Below are 22,888 nucleotides of genomic sequence, written 5' to 3'. Positions count from 1 at the left end.
TGAATTTCAATGGGAGTTGGATAACACTGTCCCTATTGGATAACACTGTCCCTCAGCAGAAGGTTTTCACTTCATTACTGGGGCAACCTTTCAGCTGAAGATTGCAAAGCATTACATAATTTTCTCTCTTCCTGTTCCTTTTTAAGACTGATTCTAATGCTTGACTCATATTGCCATTTAAGATACTGTGGCTGAAGCTGATGAACTGTGCCTCACAGAAGTCTGCTACCAGGATATGAACCCTGTGGAGGAGATTCTGTACTGCGCCACTAAGCACAGAATTCACAGCCCCAGTGAAGCAGGGACTAATGGTAGTTTTACGCCACCTTTGTGCCTTCCTGATCCTCAGCTGTTCCAAACATTGGAGAAACCCCAGTGTAACTTAGATTTCCTCCCAAGACTGTCTAAGTTACGGCAACCTCCCCAGGATGCTCTGTGGGCTTCAGGGCTGTCCAGAATCTCTGCAATACTGAATGCTGTAACCCCACCCTGACATGCCCCTCTCACCCCCAGCCCCACCCCCTATGCCTGGGCTTGCAAGGGAATTCTCAGGAGGCAGCCTTGTGGCTACCTTCCACTGTGTTTGCACCAGGGAAATGCTGGATATAGAGCTTTTAGAGACCCTTTACGTTACTCCAGCAGTTTTACACACCATAAAGGGACTGAAGCAGGGGTGAGAATCTCACCCTAAATCTCTGGCTGAAGCAGGGGTGAGGATCTCGCCCTAGATCTCCAACTTCTATTTGATTATTTTTAATCACTTATGATTTTTTAAAAATTATAAAGCACAGTGCAACAAGCCAAATGCAATATAATTTTCTTTTGGGATTTTATAATCTAAGGCAACACTACGAATCCTTTCATAGCTCAGAGATAATGCATTACGTTACATTCAGCCAAACAGTAAAGTGCCTCATGAAATATGACAGCACTGCATAGATGCAAACAAGTCTTCGCTGCACTGAGCCTTTCTATTGATGAAGTTTCTTTGGGGGGGGAAAAGAGTTCTCCCAATTAATGACATTCTTCATCTATACAATTTATACCCAGATAGTAATTCAATGTATACTCTTTAATTTCCTGATGCTACTACTGCATCTGCATGGGAGGACTGTGTATGGAGCCCCATTGCCTTCAGTGCAGATCCTGTTCCAGGACTCTGGACTAAGCTCCTACTGTAACTGGGTGTTCTGTACTGGCCTCATTTGCCATCTTGTGTGTTATTTATTTGCAGCTATTTTTATTTTACTATTGTATTTAGGTGACCATGCCTTACATTTCTCTGTATTTACAATATTACAACAGCACCATTCCATATCAGACATATTTCAAATGGGACAGAATATACTCTACCTTGAATTTTGACCCTATTTATACCACATTATTACAGAAATTTTATTTTCTCCTTTCACATAGAACCATCTGAGGTTTTCGAGATCAGTGTTCCCATTTGGGTAACATGTTGGTTGGAATGGCCTGTTCTAGAAGAGCAGCCTTTTGGGATCTGCACATCTTTGATAAGGGATTTATTGTATTATTGTTTTACTCTACTTAGGGCTGCAGCTGCTCATAGTATTTGAACTTGAATATTTCTTCTCTATTTCTTTTAACAGTTACTCACATTCACATGTGGAAGCTTTTCTTCAGATATCTTCAGAGGCTGATGGATTAACAAAATATTACACAATCTGTACTAGATTCATAATTATGGGTACAGATGTTCTAAGTCATACTCCATGGCAACTAGGGGGGCAGCTATTACCAGAAAAGGTCTTCAATCTCAGGGAAGGTCATTGAGGTACTTTTATCCATCCTCTTCTGGAGGTCTACTAGAACAAAGCTGCTTTACATTTATTTAGGTATTCACAAGGAGCCATTGACAAGTGAAAACTACCTCAGAGAGATTAATATCCACATCTCATCTTGCCCAAAGCCACTTTTGGAACTGCCTCGGGTCACTCTAGGCCCACTGGTGGAACAGAGACTGTGGGCCTAGAGTCACCCTAGAGTTAAGGCAATCCAGGTCTTAGACATGATTCAAGGCTTCTGTAGTTTCACTTCCATAGCTCCACCGCTATACTGTGGCCACACACTCCACTTGGAGTATTGGTTGTCACAGCTTGTCCCAGTCCCCTTCTACAAGGACACCAGTCTGTTCTGAGTGGACCCAACCACTGGATCCCATGTGGTTCTAAGATTCATAAGTCAGGATGGAACTGGACCACTGTTCCTAGCTCTGGATCTTTAAGGCACACTCCCACATCTACTGCCTTTCCCTTGGAACATGAGGTTCTATAGCTCAGCTGCCTTGAACTCTGAAACCTGTGCCTCAGTGCCCCTGAGGCCCCATTTCCTTATACTTTCTCCCTCAGAGTACCACCTCTCCGTGGGTGAAAGGAACACAGGCTTAGAAAAGGAACTTCTTAACTATAGTCAGAAGGGAAGAGATTGACTAGGGCTGTGACAGGTTACAATACAGCATGGAGCCCCTGAAACAAAATGGCATTCAAGATTGCACTCACAATTCAGTACAGATATATCCCTCTTTGTTAGAGTGGTGACACACCCATTTTCTCCCCCAGGAACAGGATAACAGGAGAAGCATCTCTCCCCTCCAGAAGATAGGTCTGCTTGAGTGGGTGAGCCAGGCTTGCTGGTCAATTGTCCTCTTGCCACACCCACAGTCCTCTGCTTTGCCCAGAGCAGTGTGTCTTGGAGTTAACAACCCATTGAGATGAAGAGGAGTTAGCACCTTTCAGCTATCATTACAGCCTTATAACACTATTCAATTCTTTGTGTAGATTACCTTAATTTATCATAAAATTTAGTTGCTAGATTTTTGGGGTGTTTTAACTAACAACGTTTGATGCTAAGAAATATAAATAAATACAGTTTACCTTTAACAAATTTCTTCATCTAAAATATTTCTTTTTTGTTTGTTTGATTGTTGCTTTTTTAAAGAACTGTAAGATGTATTTAAAACATATATGTTGGCTGCTTCAAGACTTCAAGTCTATACAGACTTGTAGGGATCTGCGTGTGTCTCTCCCCTTCTGACAGGGTGGGAGGCCACGCCTCCTGGCTACAAGACTCCTGAAAACCTGAAATTGCTCTCCAGAGAAAGTTACATTTGGAATTTGACCAGGTCTCTCACTCAAAGCTCCTGCATCTCTCTCCACATCAAATATGAACCTGCAATTGCTTGTTGGCATTCTCTTTCAGCAATCCCAGTCCCAGATTCTGCTTCTAAACTATGCTTTACTGGAGTTTGGAAGCTCATCAACTACTATGTCCTGTAAGTTATGGAATCAGCACCCAGACCTGATTTCAGCAGGAAAAAGCAAGGGCAACAGAGAAGAAAGGAGAACTGGACACCACGCTGTTCATAAATCTTCAGACTTCTTAGCTAGTCTATGTATACATTTTTATGTTCTGAAGTCTTTTTATTATATAAAGTGCTTTGTATAAAACAATAATGTTGAATTATTTTCATTGCATAAAAACGTATGTCTAATACTGGATGCAAATACTTCAGGACATATGTACTTATGTATCAAAACTTCATGAGCTGAACTGTATCTTTTCCATCAGTTGACCCAAAATTCTCAGTCCAAAAAGTATGCATAAGGTCCCAGACCAAATTTTCTTCCATTTGTAGTGCTTGAAAGCTCAGCACAGACTGATTTTAATCTTAGAAGGATTATATAGCCTGATTGCACCAAGCATCCAAGTTCTATAACTGACTTTGAGCAGCTGAGTAGCATGCCTAGAGTGCAAGAGGAATGTGAACGACAGACCATAGGTTAGATTTGATTTGGCTTTGCAAGAGGAGAGGGAGTGTGGTACAAAGAGAGAATGGGGACCTTCAGCATAGCCATACCAACAAAAAAAAAGGCACATCAATTCACCTATAAAATTTCCCTGCTTAAATTCACCAGCATGCAAAAAGATCTTTGTGAAAACATCTCAGCATGTCTAAAATATACCTTGTTGAAAAGATTCACTCAAAGTTCTCTCTCAAAAGAACTTACCAATACCCTTTTACCTATTAGCTTTGATAGTGACATTTTTCTCTGTCCACATTCAATTTTTATTCAGTCCCTTACTTGGGCAAAAAAATACTCCTGACTTTAATGGAAATTTGCCTGAGCAACGACCTCTAGATTCGTCATTGTATTAATACAAATAAATCTTTAATATTCATTGATTCTATTAACTTTTTTCTACTGATTAAGAAATTAATCAATCAGAATACAGAGATCACTTCTTAAAACCAATGGCATATATTAGCTGAATGTTTTTTATCACGCTATTATGTCATTTTATATTGGACAAAGGTATTCTAATGAATATATATTCTTGTTTGTTTGTTTGTTTTCCAATAAGAATTTTATTGTAACACAGAGCAAACAGAATGTTCTTGCATTTAGAAGAATATATTTGGTCTCTTGGTGGTGAAATGTGGTTTGTGCTGACGACGCAGAATTCTGTGTGGCAGAGAGAACTTGATTTTCGAATCATGGAATTGCTTGACTGCAGGTCTACGGCACTTGCTAGCAGCAATCTCCTCAACCTTCATGACCTGAATAGAGTGAGCATGGGCATGATGGCGGGCACCTGCACTTGTCAGGTTCCTATATTCCCTGTACATGTTGTGGGTTCCACTACGAGAATCATAGTGTAGCCAGATACCAAAGTTTTTCACCTGCAAAGGGGACTTTTCAAATACCTGTCCACAGTACACAATTTATCCAGAAGACGACTTCTTCTTCTTCAGCGGAGACACAACGTACCGGGACTTGGCAACAACATGATTAGGAGCAAAGATACGCATCCGGTAGAGGATTGTTGTTGGACATTTAGGAATAGGAAGGCATCGCCCAACAACTTTATATTCCCTCAGGGTACCCGACACCTTATAGGTGTTTATATTTTCAGGAAAAAGGAAATAACCTTCTAGAAAATTTTGGCGGTTGGTACTTGATTCCAAGATTTGGAGCTGGTTGTCCCATACATTTTTATTCTGACCTCCCCACTGTTTTCAGTGGGGAGTTCTGCTTAAAATAGATGGCAAAAGATACCCTTTAGCCTTCTAGTTTGCTTGCTTTTAAAGAAAATCAAACAAATAATTTGTAATTAAACCAAATTGATAGCTTTTTACAACCGTGCTTTAAAGTAAATCAATTACATTTTTATACTGATGTGTGACCCATGAGATACATGTGTAATTATTCTGTGTACAAAACAGAAAAAATTGGACAATCTATGTTGACCCGCTGAATGCATAAATCTGTTTTATATTTTCATTATACGAAGCCTCCTTTTAAATTGACAAAATAAAATTAAGTTGCAGTTTGTACATCCCATTTCTGTGCAATTAAAAGATAAACCATACAATACTATATTTTTTAGTCTGCTTTGCAAGTGCACTGTGACTTGATGGGCAATCATAGATTAACTGGCTATTACAGTGATCTATGGCTTCAGTAGTTATTCATCAGTGACTTTCATTACACAAAAAGTAGCGAGATAATCTGTTGCAAATGTATTTTTTCTCAACTGGTCCCTATACATTTGAATATGCTTTTTATGTATGAAGCTTTAGGTTGAAAATATATACAGTTGTGAAATGTTTTTACCACTGAAATAACTATTAATCTACATTTTGGCATGACTGACTTACTCATAATAAATGAGACAAACTGGCAGTCTGTTATTGTCCCAGGGTGAGGGCACTGCGGAGCAATGCCTTTCAGGGAAGCACCATAATCCCCCAGTACCTGGGGGAAACACATTTTCTGTGATATCCCTTGGGAAGTGTACCCTGCACTCCCTTCTGTAGAGAGACAGCTGCATTGGCCAGTGTGTGGTCCTTTTGTGGAGCTGGCATTAACAGACAGCAGTTGTCATGTTCAAGTGAAAGTCCAAGACTGCATTTGTTACTAGCCCTTCATTTATGTCTTCCCCTACCTCTGCATTAGCAACTCACAATCCAGTCCTATCTATTTAAGTTTATTTCTCATTAATGAAGGTTATTGGAGCATGGCCTATTAGTAGAATAGGTGCCCAGATGGCTACAAAAAAAGCATTTTCAGATCAGTTGTGTTGCACGGCTAAAAATTATTTGTTGCACGCTAAAAATTATTATTCTGTTGGAGTGCAACAGTCAAACAATAAATGTTCATTGTAGAGTGCCACTGACTGAACACAGTTCTCAAAGAGCAGATAGACACAAAAGTTATGGGATCCAATTGGCATGTACATGCCTAGACGCCAACTTTAAGAATTGATTCCAAATGCCTTAGGCACCTGGCTCCTTGTTGCTCACAATTCTAATAGAGCGGGCAGGTGCTGAAATGTCTTTAATGTAGCCTAGAGTCAGGCTGCTGCAGAAATGGTTGGTTTGGTTCCTTAAGGATGTAGTTTTTACGTATTAGCTTTTGATCATTACTTGTTGTTTTGGGGGATCCTTTTTCTTTACTGGCATATAAATTACATTTGAGAACAACATTCTTCACGAATCCCTCATGACCACTGGCTACTATGCCATTTTATTTTTAAAAGGGATGGTCCCAAAAGCCCATGCCTGTCTTTGTCAAGAATTGATGAAATACCATAAGCACCACTGAAAGCCTGATATATAGATCACTTGCACATCCATTTTTCTTGGTGAATTATTAAGCTATTAAACTACGGCTATCTCAGTTTTACACCATCCACTTTCACTGTGTGCAAAGAATGAATAGCTTCAGTAAATTCCATTATACTAAAGAACAATGAAAATAGCGTATCTCTGACTTTAGGACAATGAAAGCAACATTGGGACTCTGATTGTTTTGTTGTGATTAGTTTGTTGTGATTAGTTACTCTCATTTTTCTAGATGACTGATTTTCCTCAGGAGGCATATACAATAGCTGAATTTCAGGACACTGTTACATTTTATAATTATTTGTATGACTGTACCGTCCAGAGCTTTCAACTCAGATGTGATCCCATTGTGCTGGGGTTCTATATAGCTATAACAAGAGATAAGACAATCCCAACTCCAAAGAGTTCACAGTCTAAATTGCTGACAAAGGATCGGCAAAAACAAGTGTTATTTTTCCCTTTTTATAGATGGGGCATTGAGACAGATCCTGCGCCACATTGTCTGAGCGACTTGCCCAAGATCACACAGGAAGTGTGTGGCAGAACCAGGCATTGGAACCCCCATCTTCTGAACGTCTTATGCACTAGATCATTATAGATTTATGAAAATATGGGCCAATTCCCTCTATTAGTATTAAACCCTACAAATAGTTCATTCTTTCAGTTTTTTGAAGTCACTTATTTGGGTGCCTAAATATGATTTTAGGAGTCTAACTATAGACACCTGGAAAATTTGGAAAATTTTAGCCTCTGCATTTTTATACCACTGCTATCAACACACCTAAGAGTATAGGGAGCTGAATAGCTCAGGAGACGACTAATGAGACATGGAGCTTTCACATTGGTTTCTATTTCAATTCCACCCCAGATGCTGAGGCTAATAACTGTTACCATCCAATAGTTGTTTCTCTTCCTTGCTATTCAGATATCTACATTACAAAGCCACCAACACAGCTGACTCCCTTATTAGTAATCACAGCAGAAGTGAAGACAGAAGGGTTGTTGTCATTCTTAGAAAACCTCAGTGGGTGCTAGCAGTTCCTACACTCTGACCACAAGGTCTGGGATTTTTCATTTTAGCTTTTCTCAATAATTCTCACAAACACACACACACACACACACCCAAGAAAACACTTGGTAAAACTAATCAAGCTTCATTCCTACAGGCTGGAAATGAAGAAACAGAATGTGGTTCTGTCGTTTTTATTTTGAAATATCTGGGAAATACTCTGATACTATGCAGGGGGGAGGTGATGATAAAAATACAGACTTTAAGGCCAGAAGGGACCATCATGATCATCTAGTCTGACCTTCTGCACATTGCAGGCCACAGAACCTCCCCACCCCACTCCTGCAATAAACCCATAACCTCTGGTTGAGTTAAAGACTTCAAGTTACAGAGAATCCATCATTTGCACTAGTTTAAATCTGCATGTGCACCATGTTGCAGAGGATGGTGATAAAACCCTAAGGTCTCTGCCAATCTTCCTTCCTCACCCCAAATATGGTGATCAGTTAGACCCTGAACATGTGGGCAAGACCAAGCAGTGAGACAGCTGGGAAAGAATTCTCTGTAGTAACTCAGAGCCCTCCCCATCTAGTGTCCCATCACCAGCAATTGCTGCTAGCAGTCGCTGATTGGTTACGTGCCATTGTGGATGGTCTCATCATATTATCCCCTCCATTAACTTATCAAGCTCAGTCTTGAAGCCAGTTAGGTTTTTTGCACCCACTGCTCCCCTTGGAAGGCTGTTCCAGAACTTCACTCCTCTGATGGTTAGAAACCTTCATCTAATTTCAAGCCTATACTTATTGATGGCTGTGTCAACATTGCTGCTTAGCTTAAATAACTCCTTCCCATCCCTGGTATTAATCCCTTTGATGTATCTGTAGAGAGCAATCATATCTCCCCTCAGACTTCTTTTGGTTAGGCCAAAAAAGGTAAGCTTTGAGTCTCCTCTCACAAGGTAGGCTTTACATTCCTTTGATCATCCTAGGAGCTCTTCTCTGTATCTGTTCCTGTTTGAATTCATCTTTCTTTAAACATGGGTCTCACCAGTGCCTTGTATAATGGTACTACCCTATCTCTGCTGGAAATACCTCGCCTAGGACTGCATTAGCCTTTTTCATGGCTGCAGCACATTGGCAGCTTATAGTCATAATGTGATCAACCAATACACCAGGTGTTCCTCGTTCACTGTCTCTTCCAACCGATGTGCCCCCAGCTTATAGCAAAAATTCTTGTTAGTCCCTAAATGCATGACCTTGCACTGTTAAATTTCATCCCATTTCTATTACTACAGTTTTCAAGATCATCCTTGTATCTTGATTTTCTTAGGATATTCTGGTCCTGCTCCGTATTGGCAATATCTCCCAACTTTGTGTCATCTGCAAATTTTATTAACTCCCACTTTTTGTGCCAAGACCATTAACAAAAATGTTAAGTAAGGTTGGTCCCAAGACAGATCCCTGAGGAGTTCCACTAGTAACCTCCCTCAAGCCTTTCAGTATGACCCGCTGTAGTCTCCCCAGTTTCTTTTCCATCTTTTAATTCTCGTATTAATCCCCATCTTCTCCAACTTGACTAATAATTTCCCATGTGGAACTGTATCAAATGCCTTACTGAAATCTCAAGTAGATTAGTTCTACTGCATTTCCTTTGTCTAAAAAATCAGTTCTCTTCTCAAAGAAGGAGATCAGGTTGGTCTAACACTATCGACCTTTTGTAAAACTATGTTGTATTTTATCCCAATTACCATTTACCTCTATGTCCTTAACGACTTTCTCTTCAAATTTTCTTCCAAGACCTTGCATACAATTGAGGTCAGATTAACAGGCCTGTAGTTTCCTGGATCACTCCCCCACCCCCTTCTTAAAAATAGGTACTATATTAGAAATTCTTCAGTCATAGGGTATGACCTCTGAGTTTACAGATTCATTAAAAATCCTTGCTATTGGGTTTGCAGTTTCATGTGCCAATTCCTTTATTATTCTTGGATGGAGATTATCCAGGCCCCCCATTAGTCCCATTGAGTTGTTTGAATTTGACTTCCATCTTGGATGTGGTCATTTCTACCTCCATATCCTCATTCCCATTAGCCATCCTGCCACTACCTCTAGGTGCCTCATTACCCTTATTAAAAATTGAGGCAAAGTATTTCTTTAGGTGTTGGGTCATGTCTAGACTATCTTTAATCTACACCCCATCCTCAGTGTTAAGTGGTTCCACTTCTTTTTTGTTTGTTTTCTTTTTATTTATACAGCTATAGAACCTTTTACTATTGGTTTTCATCTCCTTTGCAAAGTCCAATTCTGCATGGCTTTTGGCAGTTCTCACTTTGTCCCTATACTTTCTGACCTCCAAGCAGTAGCATTCCTTGCTGATTCATCCCATCTTCCATTCCTTGTAGGCTTTCTGCTTTCTCTTAATCACCTGTTTGAGATGCCTGCTCATCCAGGTTGGTCTGCAACCCTTCCCTACATTTTTTCCCCCGCTTGGGATGCAGGCTTAGGATACTTTCTGCAACTTTGACTTAACGTAATTCCAAGCCTCCTACACTTCAGATCTTGAATTCTTCAGTCTAGTCCACTTCCCCAATAAATTCACTTAATTATTTAAAGTTAGCCCTTTTGAAATCAAGACCCTACTTGCTGATCTATTTTTGTTTATCCTTCCATTTAGTTTAAACTGAATTAGCTCTCCCCAGGTCTCTTCCAGGGTCAGCAAAACTTTTTATCTCACTCGGAAAAAGGTTATCTCCTATAACCAGTTCTTCTATGAGGTCTTCACTACTCACGAATACCAAATGTAAAATGGCATCGCCTCTTGTTGGCCTGGAGGCTATTTGGTAAAGAAATCTGTCAGCTGTTATATCCAGGAAAATCTTGGCTCTACAATTATTAGTAGCACTTGTCCTCCAATCTATATCTGAGAAATCACACAATTTCCGGTAACATTTATTTAATTTAAAACATTAAAAAGGTCTCTTTCCAGATCTAGATCAGATCATGGGGGTCTGTAGCATACTGCAAACACTATCCCATGGGAACTGCTGATAGCTTTCTTCCCCAAAGTGATTTTGGCCCAAACAGACTTTTTATCAATCCCATCCTTCTAATTTCTTTACAGTCTACCTCATTATTAATATATAATGCTACTCCACCACCTTTACCCATAGACAGAATTAGGTCCCAGTGCAGAAGCATGAAGTGCAGAGGGGAGTTTCCTTGTATCCTCCCTTCTCAAATTGTGCATCCATGTATGGCTGGTCACACCACTTCCCTAAGTGTTTAACAAACCAAATAGAAAGACAGATGGTTATGGCTGAACTGCCAAGTTTTAAACAAAAATGTGCGAGTCTTACTAAAAATGTGCCCGATGTCCAAACAAACATCAGCGAGCAAATGAGCAAACATTTTGTCCTTCAGTTTCTTTCTTTATATATGTCCATGAAGTTACTTGTTCGCATGTTCACTGAATTCCCAGCATGAACTGTGCCAGTGAGTTGGAGCAGCAGTGAAAGCTTTTTTTAAAACAATATTGTAGCGTTTCCTACATTTCTCTTTTTATTGTCCCTCTCAGTGTACAGAATAAGTACTGGATATCAAAACCTTTGATGTTAGCACATTAAAATATTTCTTACCGAAACAAAAGCAGCTTAAAGAAGGGGACAGAAACACCAATATTTCAACTCTTAGGCCTATTCTGTCTATTACAGAGATAACAACTGACAAAGAAGGTCTAACGGCTGAAACATTAGTATGCCTCTACCTCTTTGCAATTGTCTTTTGTTTCTGAGTGTAGGACATTTAACTATTCTAACTGCTGAATGGCAGCATAGTGCATCTTGTAAAGATTGACACTACAGCTGGTGGGGAGAAAAATATCCAAGGGAGCTTTGTCTCAGTACAGATACATCAGCTTTTAACACTTATGAATTCCCATACTGGTCTGTATGATTTGGTCGATGTACAGCAGAAAACTATTATGTTGTAAATGCATTTTTTTAATGTCATATTCCCACTAAGATATTTGGGTGACTGATAAACACTTTGTGAATGTATCATGGATTGGTATCTTTCCACTCATGATTTTCTTCAAATATTCTAGAATATCAAATAGGTTTGCAAACTATGAGATTGATTCACACCTCCAAGAAAAGTAAACCAAATTTTGTATTCAGTGGCATCATTCAACCAGCTCTCACTAAAATCCTGTGGAAAGATGAGTAGCATTCTGATTGTTTTAGCTGAAGTTGATAAACTACATCACTGACACCAAGTTTAAGTGCACTGGCACATCTTCTACCATCTGTAAGCAAGATTCTATTATTCCTAACACAAGAAGTTAGTATATATAGGGAGCAGCAGAATGTGAGCAGACATTCCCTGAGATGAAGGGCATGCAGCGTACTGCTGCAACCTTCCACAAGAGAAGGCCAGCTTTCAACTCTGGCTCCACCAAGTCAGCACTAGAGCTGGTTATTTGTGTGTGTGTTTAGCTTTGTTTTGTTATATTTTTTCACTGAAATTTTTTAAAAAACAAATGCTTGGTTCATTTTGAAAATTTTCTTAAGGGTTTATTTATTTGTTTATTATTTTCACCCATTCTCTCTTCTTACTCCCCACACCTTTATTTACAATGGAAAAAAGTGCAAGTGGAAAGTGAAAAAACAAAAGAAAGATAAAATGAAAATTTGTATTTTGATTTTTGTCAAACCCATCAAAACATTCTTGGAAAAACTGTAATTAAAATATTTTCATTTTTCTTGAAATCTTTTGCCAAAATAAAAAATTAATTTTTGGTCATCGTTATCAACACATTTCCTGCTGATAGGCCTGCTCCTTTCTGGTCAGCCCAAACACGTTTGGGGCCACCTCAGACAACTCTGGACCCAAAGCATTTGGGGGATTGAGGGTCATGTGAATGACAACTCACAGTCCAGGTAACCAATACTTGGGGCCCACCACCATTTTTTCTCATGGTGGATACCAGGCAGGGAATCTGGCCAAAGGTTGCTGGATAAGAGACTAAGGGTGAGACCATACCCTCCACTCCAGTCCCTTTACACTAGGTAAAAGCCCCAGATCTAGCCAGGGGAGGATTCACCCAGTGCAGGAATTGAGGAAAACAGCCACAGATTGCCTTCTGAGGACATCCCCTGCTAGCTCTAGAGTCAGGGGTGTAACAGCTGTGGGAAGAAAGTGTATGTCAGGGTGGGGCTGCAGCATGCAGACTACAGGGATTTCAGGCAGTACTGCAGCCCATCATGCTAACTGGGGAGGCTGCCGTAACTTAGGGATCACCTACATGAGGAAATTTACTGGCAGTATTATAGTGCTATAACCAACAAATTAAACTGGAAAAAGACAAGCCCTTAGACACAGTATTTGAACTGTTTGCAAGGGATCCGAGAGCAACCCAGGATCACACAGACACAAAGATGGCTGCAAGTTCTGTGCATCTTTGAGAGGAACCACATAGAACTTCATCCCCTAATACTTCCACCATTACCTAATCATTGCTACTCGTAATCTGAAAAATTGCTTTTGATCTGCATCCACAGAGATTATTAGCTTCAAAAGATTTTGTGAGCACACAGTGAAAACAAGCTGTTGCTTCCCAAGCAGAAAATTCTTTTTCACGATTACTGTCTCATATTTACAGTAATTAGTCATCATCAGAGTCTTGCCTGAATTAGTAGAGTAAAGATCTTTTATTTCCAATACTCATGCAAGACACTCTCTCTCTCTCTCTCACACACACACACACACACACACACACACTCTCTCTCTGAATTCTTCCTGCTACATGAATGAATATATTTATCAGAAAATAGTCATTCAATACCTGAAATACAGGTGATGCTGTGGAGGCTTCTGTTTGGGTTTTTTTCTGCCCATTGGCCATAATAGAATACTTCCCAGTTACCACCTACAACAGTCCTGAAACAAAAGTGGTAATGTAACTTCTCACTAATCCACCTGTTAATAAATATGCCTTGAGGAAACTGAAGGGAAATTAATGGCAGTATACTCTGAAATGCTGAGCTTCCCTGTTTTCCAATGAACTGAGTTCTCAACCTCCTGTAGGATTCAGGTCCCAAGACTTAACCAATATTCCTTATTAACTAAAGCTGGTCAGGAATTCTCTGTCATAATGATTGTCCAGTGGAAAATGCAGTTCTCACAAGATCCAATTTTTTTCTGGGAAAACTTCAATTTTGCAGAAAAAACTCCAGTTTTCATTTGGAGAATTGACATGACATATTTTGTTTCGGGGAGGTTTACCCTGAATCATTATGTTTTGTTTTATTGAATTGACCCAAGATATTTAATTTTGAATCAGTTGAAAAAATTAAACTTTCATTTTCCTAATGCTTCACCTTATCAAAGTAGAAGTTTGGGATCCCATTGTTGACCCAGGCTTCATGGGAGTTCACATATCACACAATGCAGTGCATACCCTGCTGACCAAATGCCCCCATAATGCAAGAGAAATGCACTTTAATGTGATCTGACTCATTAAGAAGCCTTTTGAGTGAATTCAACAAAATAAAACATTTTGATTTCAGGAATGTCAATTTTTTTCATTTCAATTGAAAGTATCGAGACAAAATGTTTTGACATTTCCTAATCAAAATTTTTGGGAATTTACATCCTGCAAAAAGTTTCAAAATTTCAACTATTCATCCTATTTCAGGATGAAAAGAAATTGTTCAAATGTCACTCAGCTCTACTATTAACATGAACAACTTTATTTTATCTACTCTCATTTGACAACCACAGCAGATAGCCACCTAAGAAAACATAATACTGGCATGGTACCTGTCACTTATTTGAAGATAAGCCCATCATGGGGTGTATTATTTTATTTCCTAATTTTTTTGTCCTTTTATTATGAGTGTGTATCTGATACAACATACTGCATTCTATATCACTCCATGGTTAGAACAAGGGACTGACAGTCAGAATTCACTGTGCAGCTTTGGAGATATCACTCCGTCTTTTGTCCCTCAGTGTACTCATCTAATAGATAGATAGAATTCTGCTTACACATAAAAACATATCACAAGGTCATTGAAAGGCACCGTGGTGCTGTGGTTAAAATATTAGACAGACGCAAAAGACACATTTTCATTTCAGAGCTCAGCCACTGACTTTCTGGGTGACCTTAGGCAAACCACTTAATCGATCAGAGCTTTAGTCCCCCATCTTTAAAAAAGGATAATAGTACTTATTTTTCCCTGTCTTGTCTGTTTAGTCAGCAATCCAGCCAATACTTATGCATGGGTTTGCCTTTAAGTCAATGAGAATACTCATGCGTGCAATTAAGTACAAGTATAAGGGTTTGCATTTTAAACAGTAAAATCTTTGGGATAGGAACTCATTCTTACTACGTATTTGCACAGTGCTTAGCCCAGCTGGACACTGATCTCATTTGGATGCTCTAGATGCCACTGCAATACAGATAAGGAATAATAATTATGTTTGTAAAGCACTTTGAGTTTTTTTGGATAAAGGTCCAATATCAGTGAAACAAATTATAAAAATTGCCTGCCATGGGAGAACTTCTAAACATATGTACTTTTGAAATGTGTATCACAAAAATACTCTATGATATGGGAAAATCAACTTCCAGAAGATAGTTCTTCTCTAATAAATACTTTTCATAAACTGTTATTTGACTAGAAAATGCAATAGTTATGATAATCCTAGGACTAGCAGAACCATAAATTGCACAGAAATGATTCATTCCTGAGAAAACATGAAGTTACAATAAGAAGGCAAAATGATTTAGACAAATGTTATGCACTATATTAAGAGATGCATATACTGTATAACCAAATTGAAGTATTAAGGACTCTAATGTTTTGATTTTTAAAAGATGCACAATAATCATCTGTCAATTTTCCCCAAAAAATATCCTTTACTGTGTCTGACTGAATAGATAAACACAACATATATTTCATCTGTCCCTTGAACTTCAGTGCAAGTGTCTGGGATCTGGAGAAATTCTATTCACGTTTCATTCCAAAAACATTTCAAGCTCCATTTCCTGCAAAATGCTGATACTTACCATTACCTGAACTAATTGAGAATCATTATATGCTGCTCTAACTAACATCTCCCTGTGATCTCTAAACCTCCTCTAATGTCTTGATGAAAAACAGCACATAGGGAATGTGATTGGTGTATAGAACAAACTACCAATATACAGATAAGACCAAGGAGAGAGTTTAAATTTATTATTACAAAACAGTGTGATTGGACCTTTATGACTTTTAAAAAAAAGTATATTGATTATGAATATATAAAAGTTGCTAATTAACATTGTTCCGTACATTTATATTTTAGATATAGGCTAGTTTATTTGTTATTACTCTCTTTGATCATTTATAATTTTCATTTTTCATAGTCGTTATGAGATAGTGCAGTGAATTTAATAAACAGAAAAACTCTTAGGTTAAAACCCATTAAGTGAATAAAACCACAATGTGTTTTAAGAATGAAAGGATTATTAAGCAAATACAGCTACAAAGGAAGTTTATAAAAATAGCTATTACATTTAAATAAAAATTCCATTTAGATATTGAACAATATCATGCAAGAATCGCAATATTTAAGGAGAAAAATTTGTATTTTCTGCTTCAATTATATTCTTGTTGCTAGGAAACAGGTTTATGCTATCTTTTTAGACTTTTAAATAAAATGGTTTTGGAACATGAAAGAAACAGACAGCATAAGAACTCTTCAGAAACTGAATTTCTGAAAATTTCAGTAGTGTAAAAATTAGAGTAATTTTAAATGTAAAACACATCAAAGCAATTCTTGGGAAATTTCTGATTTATATTACAACAAATAATTTTACTTATATATTCCCTTTCCCTCCTGCCAATTTGCTTGAATATCTTACAGCAGAATAAAAACAAATAAAATATCATTCTCTTGAAACACAAATACGGAACTGGTCTAATTTTAAAGAGGGGAGGAAAGGGAAGCTGATAAGTATAGCTCCCATACTAGCCAATTTAAACAATTTTATGGAGAGTAAACAATGGACAGCTAATAGGTGTGGTTTGTTTTTAATGAAAAGGGATAAAATACATTGTATTTCAAAGATGGTACAATTTCCACATAGTAGCATACACCACAGCAAAAGCAGGTTCCTCTGTCCACCACAGGCAGAATGGTGGATTCCTAAAGCCGTGAATGGCACATGAGTTCAGATTATCATTTAAAGAAGACTCAAGGTGCAGGATTTAAATCTATCCAGAGCCAACAAAATTAAGGAGTTTAAAAACCAATAGAGTCAAATCAAATGAATCAGTGGTTGCATAGGCAGACAACACAAATAATTTAGGATGTGCATAATGTCTCTATTCCAAAGCCCACTGAAGTCAACTGAAGGCGTTCCACTGCAGTAAGCTTTGGATCAACCCAATATGATCATAATAGCTCAAACCATGCTACTTCACTCTGAATAAGCTTCATGTGAGGAAGTAGCACTACTAAAAGCACCGCAAAAAGTGTATTACAACAAATGAACCTAGTGGGCAAAAGAGCATGTCTTGACGTTTAAAGAGAAAAGTGAAGGCACAGGAACATAAATAAATAAATAAAAATCACTTTTGAACCACATCCAATACATGGGAGAGATCCAAAGAAAGGACATGCTCAGAAGTGCCGCTAACATTCATAACCTAACTCACCGCATCAGAATAAATCCTCTCACTGAGTGGGCATTAGGAGGAGTGAGTTTCCTCATATACAACAGCCAGACTTTGCATTTCCAGATGGAGGATGAAGCAAGTTCAGTGCATCCAGAGAACAATATTATTAAAAGCATTTTTCCAGAACAGAGACTGAAACTGTGGGGCCCAGAAACAAAACTTACATAGTTGTCAGTGTCATCAGAACATTGATGGTATTGTTGCACTTTTTTGACCCGAGAAGCTAGACAAAATTTAGGGCTCTATGGCATTCCAGTTGGGAGTACAAATTGGTAGAAATTGGTGGTAGTCAGGTATTTCTTTGGTGCAATTTTGTTTATTTACAAAGAATGTACAAAGTCATATGTCTCAACATAGAGGAAATCAAATAGCAGGAAACAACTTCTTTTGCTCACAGTGCTCACAGCACTTTTTTCAGCCTGCATCGCTGACACAAAAACCTCTCCCCAGGCCTCTTCCAGGGTCACCAACATTCTTTTAGCTGCTCCCCCAGGCTGCGTCTCTTAGGGTATTTCTATACTTAAAACACTAAAGAGGGTTCTCCCGTCACTGTAGTTAATCCACCTCCCTGAGAGGTATTAGCTAGGATGAAGGAAAAATTATTCTGTCAATTTAACACTGTCTACGCTGAGGCTTTGTCTACACTATGCACCTTTTAGTGACATGGCTGTGCCACTACAGCCGTGCTGCTAAAAAGTGCGCAGTGTAGCTGCTGTTTGTTGGCAGGAGAGAGGTCTCCCACTGACAAAAATCTTCCACCCCCGAGTGGCAGTAGCTTTCTGGGTAGGAGAGTGCTACTGCCAACAAAGTACTGTTCGCACCGGCACTTTTCGTTGTCAAAACTTTTGTCTTTCAGTGTGTGTGTGTTTTTAACACCTCTGAACAACAAAAGTTTTGTCGTTCAGTTGCATTGTAGACAGAGCTGGGGGTTAGGAAGGCATAGCTACATCTCTCAGGGATATGGATTTTTGGTTGTTGCTCTGGTGACTGAGACATTCCTGGTGAGACTGGGGCGGCTTCCAGGAATTCAGTCAGTAATAACGAATAGTTGCTTCATTACCAAGGAATCTGAAATATGATGTCCCTCAACAACTGATCCTGTCTCCCACGTTGTAAATGTATATACAAAACTGAATTAGATAATTTCTAACTCAGGGTAAAATAATGTTATGAGCTGGACAAAACCTTGTGATGGGTTGAGTTAAAACCCCAATTAGATTGGAAGGTGTGAACTCAGCGGTCAATTAACATAACAAAGCATAAGCCCCATTTAAGACAGCAGGTGTGTATGAACCCACCCAGGAACTTTTGGAAAAACATGGCATGTGTGTGTAAGAGAAGTGAGATCTCACAAAACTGAGGTCAGATCAGAACAGATGGAGTGAGGTGGGTCTACAAAATTTACATTGGCGTAGTTGCATCTGTCAGGGGTGTGAAAAATGCGGGAACCCTGGTCAGAACCTATTCAGAATATTGCTGGAGTCTAAGTGCGCCTACATTTGAATAACCACCACCTTCTAATCACCTTGGAAGGTTTGTGACTAGACAGTAGTAGGCAAACATTCCTGCATGTAAAAAAGTTTAGATATATTCTAATCTGTGACCTGTTTATTGGTTTTCACTGGAACCATACACTTGATTCAATAGCTTTTTCATTCTGAGTTTTATAGTTCTGTTTGGTCATAGTCCTGTTTTAATCCAACTTGAACAGCCTTTAAAAATGGCTATGTCATCACACTACTACTAGATAATACTTAGTCCTGCCATGAGTGCAGAGGACTGGACTAGATAACCTCTCAAGGTCCCTTCCAGTCCTATAATTCTATAATATTCTATCAAAAATAAGCAAATACTTTTCTAGTTCATATAGGCTTAACCATAATGTTTCTCCAATGTAAAATAATCAGACACTACCACAATTATCCAAAAAAGTCTTTATCTGCTCCAGACTGGACTATTGCAATAAGCTCTACATGGAGCTAACCCTGGAAAGACACTGCAAATCTTCAGCTAATGAAATGCCCACCTTGTAAGTAGAGATGATTGGTAATGGGAAGGTTTCCTGGGTAGACACGTTGCATAGGTCTGAGTAGCATGGCTGTCTCAGGCAAGCTGGAGCTATGAGAATCATCTTGCCAAGATCTTGTTTGAGCTTCAGGATGATTCTGGGATTCAGAGGCACTGGTGGGTATGCTTACAGGAGGTCCTTATCCCATAAAAACGGAAAAGTGTTGGATATTGATCCTGTCAGGAAGGAACCACTGACATGAACAGAAGATTGCACACAACTCAAGGATGTTGTTGTGTAACCTGGCCTTGTGTGTAGTCCACAAACCCTAAGCTGAAGATTGCCCAGATGTGCTCCCCACTTCATGGCTGAAGAGTCTCTTATGAAAGTTGTGGAAGGGAGCAGTAGAAGGAAGGGCATTTCCCTATACACATTGTCTTGGCTCATCCACGAGCTCAGAGATGATAATACCCTGTCCAGGATGCATGCTGATTATCTAGATGGTGACTTAGAGAGATTGACTGACCATAACCATGCCTGCAAAGCTCTGAGGTGCAGCCTGCCATAAGGGGTCATGTATGTACATGTGGACATGTGACCTAGGAGTCTGAGGCAATTCCTCACAGTGGTCTGTGGATGATCCTTGAGGGATGTATAGAGGTTCCGTAGGGTCTGAAACTGGAAAGATGCAGAAATACTTCAGCAGAGATCTAGTTCAGAACCACACCTATGAACTCTGCCCTTGCAGAGGCAATAAAGTTGACTTTTTAGGTCCAGGACATTGAACAGACAGTGTTCCATGGACTGTGGCATGCACCTGTTCCTGGAGTGACCCCCAAACCAATAAATCCCAGTAAAGATACATATGGACATCTCTCTGGCAGACGTAAGCTACCCCCACTGTCATGCCACAATGGTAAAGACCCTCGGCGCTGATGATAGGCTGAATGTCAGAACAGTGAATTGATAATTATAATTTCCTATCATGAACCTCAGGGACTTCCTGTGGCCAGGATGGATCACCACAAAGAGGTAAAAATCCTGTACGTTGAGGGCAGCATACCAGTCTCCCAGATCTAGGGAAGGGATAATCATATACAGGGACACTACACAGAACTTTATCTACTTTATATATTTGTTGAGGTTCTGCAGGTCTAGGATCGGTCTGAGACCTCCCCTGTTTTGGATATTAGACAACAGTGGGAATGAACCTCCCTGCCCCAATGCAGAAGGGGACCTCTTCTATGGCTCCCAAGGAATGTAGAGTCTGCACTTCTTGCCTTAATACAGACTTGTGAAGAGTGACTGGGTAGGGTGGGCAGAAGTGAGTAATAGAAAGAAAATGGAAGGTATAGCCCAATCCCACCATGGTAGCACCCACTCGGACAGCCAGGCATGTAGAAAATGGAATAATCTGTCCTAGAGAGGAGGGGGAAGGACCATTGAAATCCACGTCTCATAGCATGCTGTCTTCAACATAAGAGTCAAACCAACTGCTTTGAGCCTCGGGAGTCTAGACAAAGAGACCTCGGAATTAGAAGGCATCAACCTTCTCCTCTGAGACTTCTGCTTTCTCTTAGATCGGTCTGCCTGACAAAGGGATAATACTGCTGTCTAGGCTTGTAATGAGGACAATATTTTGTCCTCTCTGTATCTGGATTTTAGAGGCCCAAGGACCTCAACACCACTAGAGATCTTCAGCGTCTACAATGACTCACCTGTTTTAGGCACAGCCCTTGAAGGGAAGGTCCTCAATTGTCAGTTCCACAAGGATCCTCGAGAGCTGCAACCAGGAAAAATGGTGTATAGTGACTGCATAATCATAGCCCTGGCTGCAGAATCTGCCAGATCCAAGGAGCCCTGCAGAGCTGATCAAGAGACAAGGCAGCCCTTAGCAACAAGGGACTGAAATTGTTCTCTGGAACCCTCTGGCAGCTTATTCCCAAACTGAGAGATTGCTTCTCAGTCAGAATAGTCATACCTCACCAACAGTGTGTAGTGACTGGCAATACAGAGCTATGAATATGCTGTAGAACAAGTCTTTACCTTAAGGTCCAGCTTCTTAGCATCTTTTTCTTTAGTTGTCGTCTTAGCCCAACCCTCGTGCGTTCTCTCATTCACTGTGGCTACACCTAGGATTAGGATGTAAGGAAAACTGCTCAAACCCATGGGACAGAACCTGGTATTTACATTCAGTTTGCTTGGCCACAGGTGGAATGGAGAAAGGGGTTTGCCACAGAACTTTGGCTGGTTGCATAATATCCTTGTGTATAGGCACAGCTACTTTTCCTGCTGAAGTGGGTTAGAGAACATCAGTTTGTGGGTATTCTCCTCCACTAGTTCCACTTGATTCATAGAGAGGCTGCTATTCTCCTGAGCTGCTCTTGGTACACCATAAAGTCATCCAGTATGGTAGAAGATTCTTCCAGTGCCAGGACCTCATCAGGTGATGAGGTGGAAGTTTGAAGGGGAGGCAAAGGGGAGAGCTCCCGAGTCTGGTCCTGCAATACCGGGGTGGGCTGATGCTCCAAAGCAGGATGAGGCAAGTCCTGTACTTGAGAGACCAAAGGCTGATCAGTAGCAACCATCATCACAGTATCTTTATACAAGCAAGAGAAGATTTCCTCCTCGTGGATCTACCTGTACAAGATATTGGCAAGGTAGATCTGGATTCCGGGGGCATCCCCTATGGCATCCAATAGGGCCAATGAAGGGGTTGGTACAGTCTGGCCCAAGTATCCCCATCTCTGGCCATTCTCTTCTCAGACCTATGATGAGGAATTTGGGAATGGGACTGAAAGGAAGATCGAGACTCTTGGTATCGTGAAACCTGAGAACCCATCTCGGAGTCCAAGGAACTATCTGAATATTCTGAGAGCCAGGGGAGTGCAGTGCCCGGAGGGATCCTCTGCAATTCTGATCCAGATCCATGCCAGGAATGCATTACTGGAGGATTCATTGACACCTTCTTAGCTGCTGGTAACGTGCAGCACAGAGGACCTAGTACCCGTACTGGGGAAGTTGAAGGAGGGAGTACCAAGCCTGAAGTTGCTGGCCCCAGAATGGAACTGCCTGGTGACAATGATCTGAGCACCAGCAGCAGTGCTGGATGGGAGTCTTTGCCCTGAAGCAAGGCAATAGTGGCACCAATAAGCATAACATGCTCCTTGTTGCAGCATGAGCCTCTGCCGTTATCGGTATTGATATGGGCGGTTGTCATGCCAGGATCAGGGAAATTTGCTGTATCTCAGCTGAGGACATAGCCCATCTCAAAGGTCCCTGAGAGGGCACTGGAGTCTACAGCTCTAGTCCATCGGTATGAGCTGATACCAGGGAGTGGCAGGCTGAAGGGTGTGCTCTACCACTGGTACTGGAATGATCTTCTGTGGAAGAGTCCTGCACCTTGGACTTCAAAGAGACCAGTGACAACTTCTTCTTAAATTTCTGGGCTCAAGTGACTTCTCTCTGCAGGCATGGCTGATGCCGGGGTGGGAGGGC

General features: G+C 40.1%; 1 pseudogene; it reads right to left on the bottom strand.

Moving 5' to 3' along the window:
- Positions 1-4,374: 4,374 nt before the first annotated feature.
- LOC119859005 lies at positions 4,375-21,559 on the bottom strand (annotated as a pseudogene).
- Between the last annotated feature and the right edge of the window lie 1,329 nt (positions 21,560-22,888).

This window comes from Dermochelys coriacea, chromosome 7 (assembly GCF_009764565.3).
Source record: "Dermochelys coriacea isolate rDerCor1 chromosome 7, rDerCor1.pri.v4, whole genome shotgun sequence".
NCBI classification, from domain to species: Eukaryota; Metazoa; Chordata; order Testudines; family Dermochelyidae; genus Dermochelys; species Dermochelys coriacea.
The sequence above is the reverse complement of the archived record's forward strand: the minus strand, read 5'-3'. Positions and strand labels throughout refer to the sequence as shown.